This window comes from Rhinoraja longicauda, chromosome 39, assembly GCF_053455715.1.
Source record: "Rhinoraja longicauda isolate Sanriku21f chromosome 39, sRhiLon1.1, whole genome shotgun sequence".
NCBI lineage: Eukaryota > Metazoa > Chordata > Chondrichthyes > Rajiformes > Arhynchobatidae > Rhinoraja > Rhinoraja longicauda.
The window spans coordinates 17,160,451-17,167,950 of NC_135991.1; positions in this window are offsets into that span (position 1 = coordinate 17,160,451).

The following is a 7,500-nucleotide window of genomic DNA, read 5'->3' on the forward strand; positions in this document are numbered from 1 at the left end:
AATCCAGGGGGGAAAACCCGCCCGATTTGTCCAATTTCGGATGGGAAACGTCCCAAAGGCTCCGGGCGTTAAATCCGCGCGGGTCGCGGGAAGAATTCCTCGAATCCGTCGAGATTCCCCAAATCCCGTCGTCCGGAGGCGAAAAGATGTCAAGTGGTGCAAAATGGCGGCCAATGGGGGGGTTGGCGGGTCACGTGTGGAGGGCGGGTTGCGCGGGTCACGTGGGTGGGGGGGTTGACGATGGCCGGAAGTCCGCAGCGGAGCAGCACGACGCTCCCCTCCTCCCTTCCCGACACCGCTCGCTGAATGACGTCGCAGCCCGCCGCGCCGCCCTGGTCACCTGACCAGCGCCGGTCACCTGACCGCCGCCGCCGCGACCACTCCCCCGCGGGGGCGCCGCCCGCCCTCCTCTCACTCAATCCCTCCCCCCGGCCCACCGCGGCCCCCGAACCCCCCCCCCCCCACCCCCTCGAACATCTTATTCCGCCCCTGCCTTCAACCCCGACCCGTCTCCGAGCGTTTTACTTTCGTTTCCAGAAGGCGTCCACCCCCGACCCCCCCCGCGCTCCCCTCGGTGGCACAGCCCGCGGACTCCACCACCCCGGCCGGCGGGCGGGGCGGCTCCTGCCCGTCTCCACACTCAATCCGGGACCGCTCCATTTCACCGCGCGCTCCGGAGTTCGGGCCACGAGGCTGTTCTTGCACTCAGGCAACAGGACAGTGTGATCGCTGAATCGCTCCAGTGATTTAAAATAACAAAACAAACACCCCCCCTCTTCCGCGTAATGGCGGCGTCCGGCCCTCCATGCGCGGTGGGCGAATCCAACTCGTTCACAGGGGTGTCTTTGGAAACGTGCAAACCATACAAACAAACATAGAAACATACAAACATGCAAACATAGAAAGATGCAAACATACATAGAAACCATGCAAACATAGAAAGATGGAAACATACAAACATAGAAAGATGCAAACATACATAGAAACATGAAAACATACAAACATACATAGAAACATGGAAACATTCAAACATAGAAAGATGCAAACATACATAGAAACATGCAAACATACAAACATGCTAAAATAGAAAAGATGCATACATGGAAACATACAACATAGAAAGATGCAAAACATGCATAGAAACATGGAAACATACAAACATACATACATGCAAACATAGGAAAGATGCAGACAAACATAGAAACATGGAAACATACAAACAAACATACATACATGCAAACATAGAAAGATGCAAACATGCATAGAAACATGGAAAACATAAACAACATAGAAACATGGAACATACATAGAAACATGGAAACATACAAACATAGAAAGATGCAAACATTTAATTTCATTTCATTTTATTTCATTTTATTTTATATCGAACATGTTAAAAGACATCAATTAAAAAACAAAATAAACAAAAAAACAGAAGAAATATAAGGAATTTCATCCATTACTTAACATGTGCGAAAAGGAGTAGGAAGAAGTGTGAACTTATTTAATCCTACCCCCATTCCCTAATCAATATTTATCAAGTATCAGATATTAATACAAAATTACTCATACACCCTTATATGTTCATATAGATATACTTATTTAAATAATGATGTGTTATTATATGTAGACCCCTGGTGACTGTTAATCCCCCCTCCCTCAATGTATCTAGAAAATATCATGTGTTTATATTTGTTTTTAAACTGGATGATGTTTGAACATTGTTTTAATTCCGCATTCATTCTGTTCCATAGCTTTACTCCGATTGATATAGAAAATCTTTTCATTGTTGTTCGAGTATTGCGAATCTTGAAATTTAATGTTCCCCTTAAGTTATACCCCCCTCTCTTTCATAAAACATTTCCTGTAAGTTACTTGGTAGCAAATTGTTTCTCACTTTGTACATGAATTGAGCTGTTTGATATTCCACAATGTCATAAAATTTGATTATTTTAGGACTTTATAATGAGTTGGTGTGTTCACAAAAACCGACATTATGAATTATTCTAATGCTCTTTTTTGCAGTATGAATAGTGGTTGTAGTGAACTTATATATGTACTTCCCCACACCTCTATACAGTAACTTAAATATGGTGAAACTAGTGAACAGAACAGAATGCGAAGTGATTTGTTCTCTAGGAAATGTTTGCTTTGGCCAGAACTGAAATGCTTCTAGATACTTTACTGTGGATATGTTTAATGCTGAGATTTCCAGCAAATTTTGTCATCTATTATCACCCCAAGGAATTTAGTTTCATTTACTCTTTCTATGTTAACACCCTCTGTGCTTGATTGTTTATTTTACTGTTCCCAAATATCATCATTTTTGTGTTGCTCAAGTCTAGAGATATTTGGTTAATGTCAAACCATTTTTTAATTTTCCAAAATTCTGAGGTGATACTGTCCAAAAGTTGCTGTAAATTTTCACCAGAACCAAGAATGTTTAGTGTCATCAGCAAATAGGATGAATTCAATATTTTTGATAATTTACATATATCATTGATGTAGATGATGAAGAGTTTAGGACCCAACACTGACCCCTGGGGACTCCACACACAATGTCCAAACATCCAGACTGATATTCTCCCATCTTCACGAATTGTTTCCTGTTCTTTAAATAACGTCTAACCCACTCTAAAGCCAATCCCCTAATCCCATATAGTTCAATTTATTGATTAATTTTCATGATTTATTGTATCGAATGCTTTTTTTAGATCAATGAATACCCCAACAGCATATTTCTTTTTATCTATAGAATTTGTGATTTGTTCATAGAAACATGAAAACATACAAACAGAAAGATGCAAACATACATAGAAACATGGAAACATACAAACATAGAAAGATACAAACATACATAGAAACATGCAACATACAAACAACCAAACATACATAGAAACATGGAAATATACATAGAAACATGGAACATGCAAACATACATAGAAACATGGAAACATGACAAACAATCAACATACATAGAAACATGGAAACATAGTAGTATATAGTGGTAACAAGGAAACATAACAGTAACAGTAAAGGAAAAACACAGGAAACGATGACAATATCCCAGTCTTTATTTTTATTTATAATGAATGTCTCTTACTATCCGCCTTGCTGCTGTAAACATAGAACATAGAAAATAGGTGCAGGAGTAGGCCATTCGGCCCCTTCGAGCCTGTACGCACCGCCATCAATATGATCATGGCTGATCATCAACTCAGTATCCCGTACCTGCCTTCTCTCCATACCCCCTGATCCCTTAGCCACAAGGGCCACATCTAACTCCATCTAAATATAGCCATGAACTGGCCCTCAACTACCTTCTGTGGCAGAGAATTCCACAGACTCACCACTCTCTGTGTGAAGAAATGTTTTCGCATCTCGGTCCTAAAGACTTCCCCTTATCCTTATCCCAACATCGGGAACAATCTTCCCACATCCAGCCTGTCCAACCCCTTAAGGATTTTATATGTTTCTATAAGATCCCCCTCAGTCTTCTAAATTCCAGCGAGTATAAGCCTAGTCCTATCCAGTAACACTGCAAATTTCCCCGGTGTGGGACAAATAAAGGAATATATTATTATTATTATTATTATAGAAATATGGGAACATACAAACATGGAAACATACATAGAAACATGGGAAACATTGAAAGATAGAAACTGGAAAACATGTAGACATAGAAACATGGAAACATACACAGAAACATGGAACATAGAACATGGAAACATGGAAACACATGGAAACATACATAGAAACATGGAAACATAGAAACATACACAGAAACATGGAAACATAAATAGAAACATGGAAACTGAAACCGTGGTGCAGCGGTAGAGTTGCTGCCTTACAGCGAATGCAGCACTGGAGACTCAGGTTCGATCCTGACTACCGGGCGCCGTCTGTACGGAGTTTGTACGTTCCCCGTGACCTGCGTGGGTTTTCTCGAGATCTTCGGTTTCCTCCCACACTCCCAAAGACGTGCAGGTTTGTAGGTTAATTGGCTGGGCAAATGTAAAAATTGTCCCTTGTGTGTGTAGGATAGTGTTAATGTGCGGGATCGCTGGGCGGCGTGGACCCGGTGGGCCGAAGGGCCTGTTTCCGCGCTGTATCTCTAATCTAAAATCTAGAACATGGAAACTTTGAAACATGGAAACACACAAACATGGAAACATACATAGAAACATGGAACATGGGAACTTTAACTTGGAACTTGAAACATGGAAACATAAAAACTTAGAAATATAAAAACATGAAAACACGGAAACATGGAACACATGGAAACATACAAACATAGAAACATGGAAACACACAAACATGGAAACATACAAACATAGAAACATGAAACACATGGAACATACAAACATAGAAACATGGAAACACACAAACATGGAAACATACAAACATAGAAACATGGAAACCCATGGAAACATACAAACATAGAAACATGGAAACACACAAACATGGAAACATACAAACATAGAAACATGGAAACACATGGAAACATACAAACATAGAAACATGGAAACATACATAGAAACAATGGAAACATAGAAACATACACAGAAACATGGAAACACATGGAAACATTGAAACAGAAATATGGAAATATAAAAACATGGAAACGTAAAAACATAGAAATATAAGAATAGGAAACATAGAAATTTTGAAACTTTATACGTTAACTTTGAAACTTGACACTTGGAACTTGGAAACTTGAAACTTTGAAACATAGAAACATTGAAACTTTAAAACATTGAAACATGGAAACTTTGAAAACTTAAAAATTGGAAACTTGGAAACTTTGAAAGGTGGAAACATTGCAACATGGACCACAGGGTTACTCTACACCTCAGACACTCTGTGGATCACGACATTGGAAATCAGCAAAAGCCCTCCTATGCTTTAAAACAACAAAACAACCCCCCCCCCCCTCTCCTGTGTAATGACGGCGTCCGGTCCCCCCCTCCTGTGTAATGGCGGAGTCCGGTCCCCCCCCCCCCCAACCTTGCCCAGAGGGTGAATCCAACTCGTTCAGAGGGGTTGTCTTTGTTAACAGAGAATTATTATTTGCTATTTCTTTGCAATTGAATGATCCCTTTGGACATAAATAGACCTTCTTCAATTTGATATTAGTCCCCATGTGGAATAGTTCGGTTGAAGCCGGGGAAATGGTCAGTTTTATATTTGGTTTGTGTTTTGCCCCCACTCTCCGCGGGGATGGGTTCGCCCCGTTGAGTTTGATAGAGCGCTTTCACGTGACGTCACGGCCGGAGGTAGACTGGCCGCCATCTTGGATTGGACAACAAGGAAGTGGAGAGAGAATGTCAGGTGGATTCTCACCACTGGCCACGTCTTCCCTATCTCACCACTTTCTGCTTTCCGATCCCTTCCCACCCCAGACCGCCCCCTCCCCAGGTTATTTTCCCCTCCAACCGCAGGAGATTAGAAAATAGAAATGAGAAAATAGGTGCAGGAGGAGGCCACTCGGCCCTTCTAAAACTCCAGTGAACACAAGCCAGTCTTTCCAATCTTTCCTGGTGTGACATCTTCCCATCTCCCCCCCCCCCTTTCTGCGTTCCGCAGAGACCGTTCCCTTCCGTAACTCCCTGGTCCACTAGTCCCTTCTTACCCAAACCACCCCATCCGGGCACTTTCCCCTGCAACCGCAGGAGATGCAACACCTGTCCCTTTACCTCGCCCCTCGACTCCATCCAAGGACCTAAAAGTATTTCCAGGTGAGACAAAGGTTCACCTGCACCTCCATCACCTCCAAAGATTAGAAAGACTGGGCGTGCAGCGTAGATTCACCAGGTTAATCCCCAGGATGGCGGGACTGTCGTATGTTGAAAGACTGGAGCGACTGGGCTTGTACACACTGGAATTTAGAAGGATGAGAGGAGATCTTATAGAGACGTGGTAAAATTATAAAAGGACTGGACAAGCTAGATGCAGGAAACATGTTCCCAATGTTGGGGGAGTCCAGAACCAGGGGCCACAGTTTAAGAATAAGGGGTCGGCCATTTAGAACGGAGATGAGGAAAAACTTTTTCAGTCAGAGAGTTGTGAATCTGTGGAATTCTCTGCCTCAGAAGGCAGTGGAGGCCAATTCTCTGAATGCATTCAAGAGAGAGCTAGATAGAGCTCTTAAGGATAGCGGAGTCAGGGGGAATGGGGAAAAGGCAGGAATGGGGTACTGATTGAGAATGATCAGCCATGATCACACTGAATGGCGGTGCTGGCTCGAAGGGCCGAATAGCCTCCTCCTGCACCTATTGTCTATTGTCTTAAAACCTATTTCTACTCCCTAGCATTTGAGGCTCTCTGAGGGGGTGCTGTAAACTGTTTATGTACCTGCTGTAATGTTTGTAAGCCATTGTATGTTCGTTCTTAGTACCTGGACTGATGTTCATCACTTTGGTCAATGTGGGTTGCTTTTAAATGTGCTGTACAAATAGAATTGACTTGACTTGACTTTAATCAGTAACCCGTGCCTGCCTTCTCCCCATAGCCCTTGATTCATAGAAACATAGAAACATAGAAAATAGGTGCAGGAGGAGGCCATTCGGCCCTTCCAGCCTGTACGCACCGCCATTCATTGTGATTGCGGCTGACCGTCCACAATCAGTAACCCGAGCCTGCCTTCTCCCCACACCCCTTGATCCCACTAGCCCCTAGAGCTCTATCTGACTCTCTCTTAAACCCATCCAGTGAATCGGTCTCCACTGCCCTCTGTGGCAGAGAATCCCACACATTCACAACTGCAAAACGTTCCTCCTCACCTCAGTTTTAAACGGCCTCCCCTTTATTCTTAGACTGTGTGGCCCCTGGTTCTGGACTCGCCCAACATTGGGAACATGTTTCTGCATCTAGCTTGTCCAGTCCTTTTATAATTTTACACGTCTCTAATAAGATCCCCCTCTCGTCCTTCTAAACATAATATGTTGCTCAAAACTGAACTTAATAAACAAAATGTGGCCTCACCAATGTCTTATAAAACTGCAACATGACCTCCCAAATTCTCCAGTCATTACTCTGACTGATGATGGCCAATGTGCCAAAGGCCTTCTTGACCGCCCTGTCTACCTGTGACGCCATACTTTCAGGGAACTGTGTACCTGCGCTCCTAAATCCCTCTCTGCTCTACAACACTCCCTGTCTACCTGGGAACTGTGTACCTGTGCTCCTAGATCCCTCTCTGCTCTACCACACTCCCTGTCTACCTGGAACTGTGTACCTGCGCACCTAGATCCCTCTCTGCTCTACGACACTCCCTGTCTATCTGGGAACTGTGTACCTGCGTTCCTAGATCCCTCTCTGCTCTACAACACTCCCTGTCTACCTGGGAACTGTGTAACCTGCGCTCCTAGATCCCTCTCTGCTCTACAACACTCCCTGTCTACCTGGGAACTGTGTACCTGCGCTCCTAGATCCCTCTCTGCTCTACGACACTCCCTGTCTATCTGGGAACTGTGTACCTGCGCTCCTAGATCCCTCTCT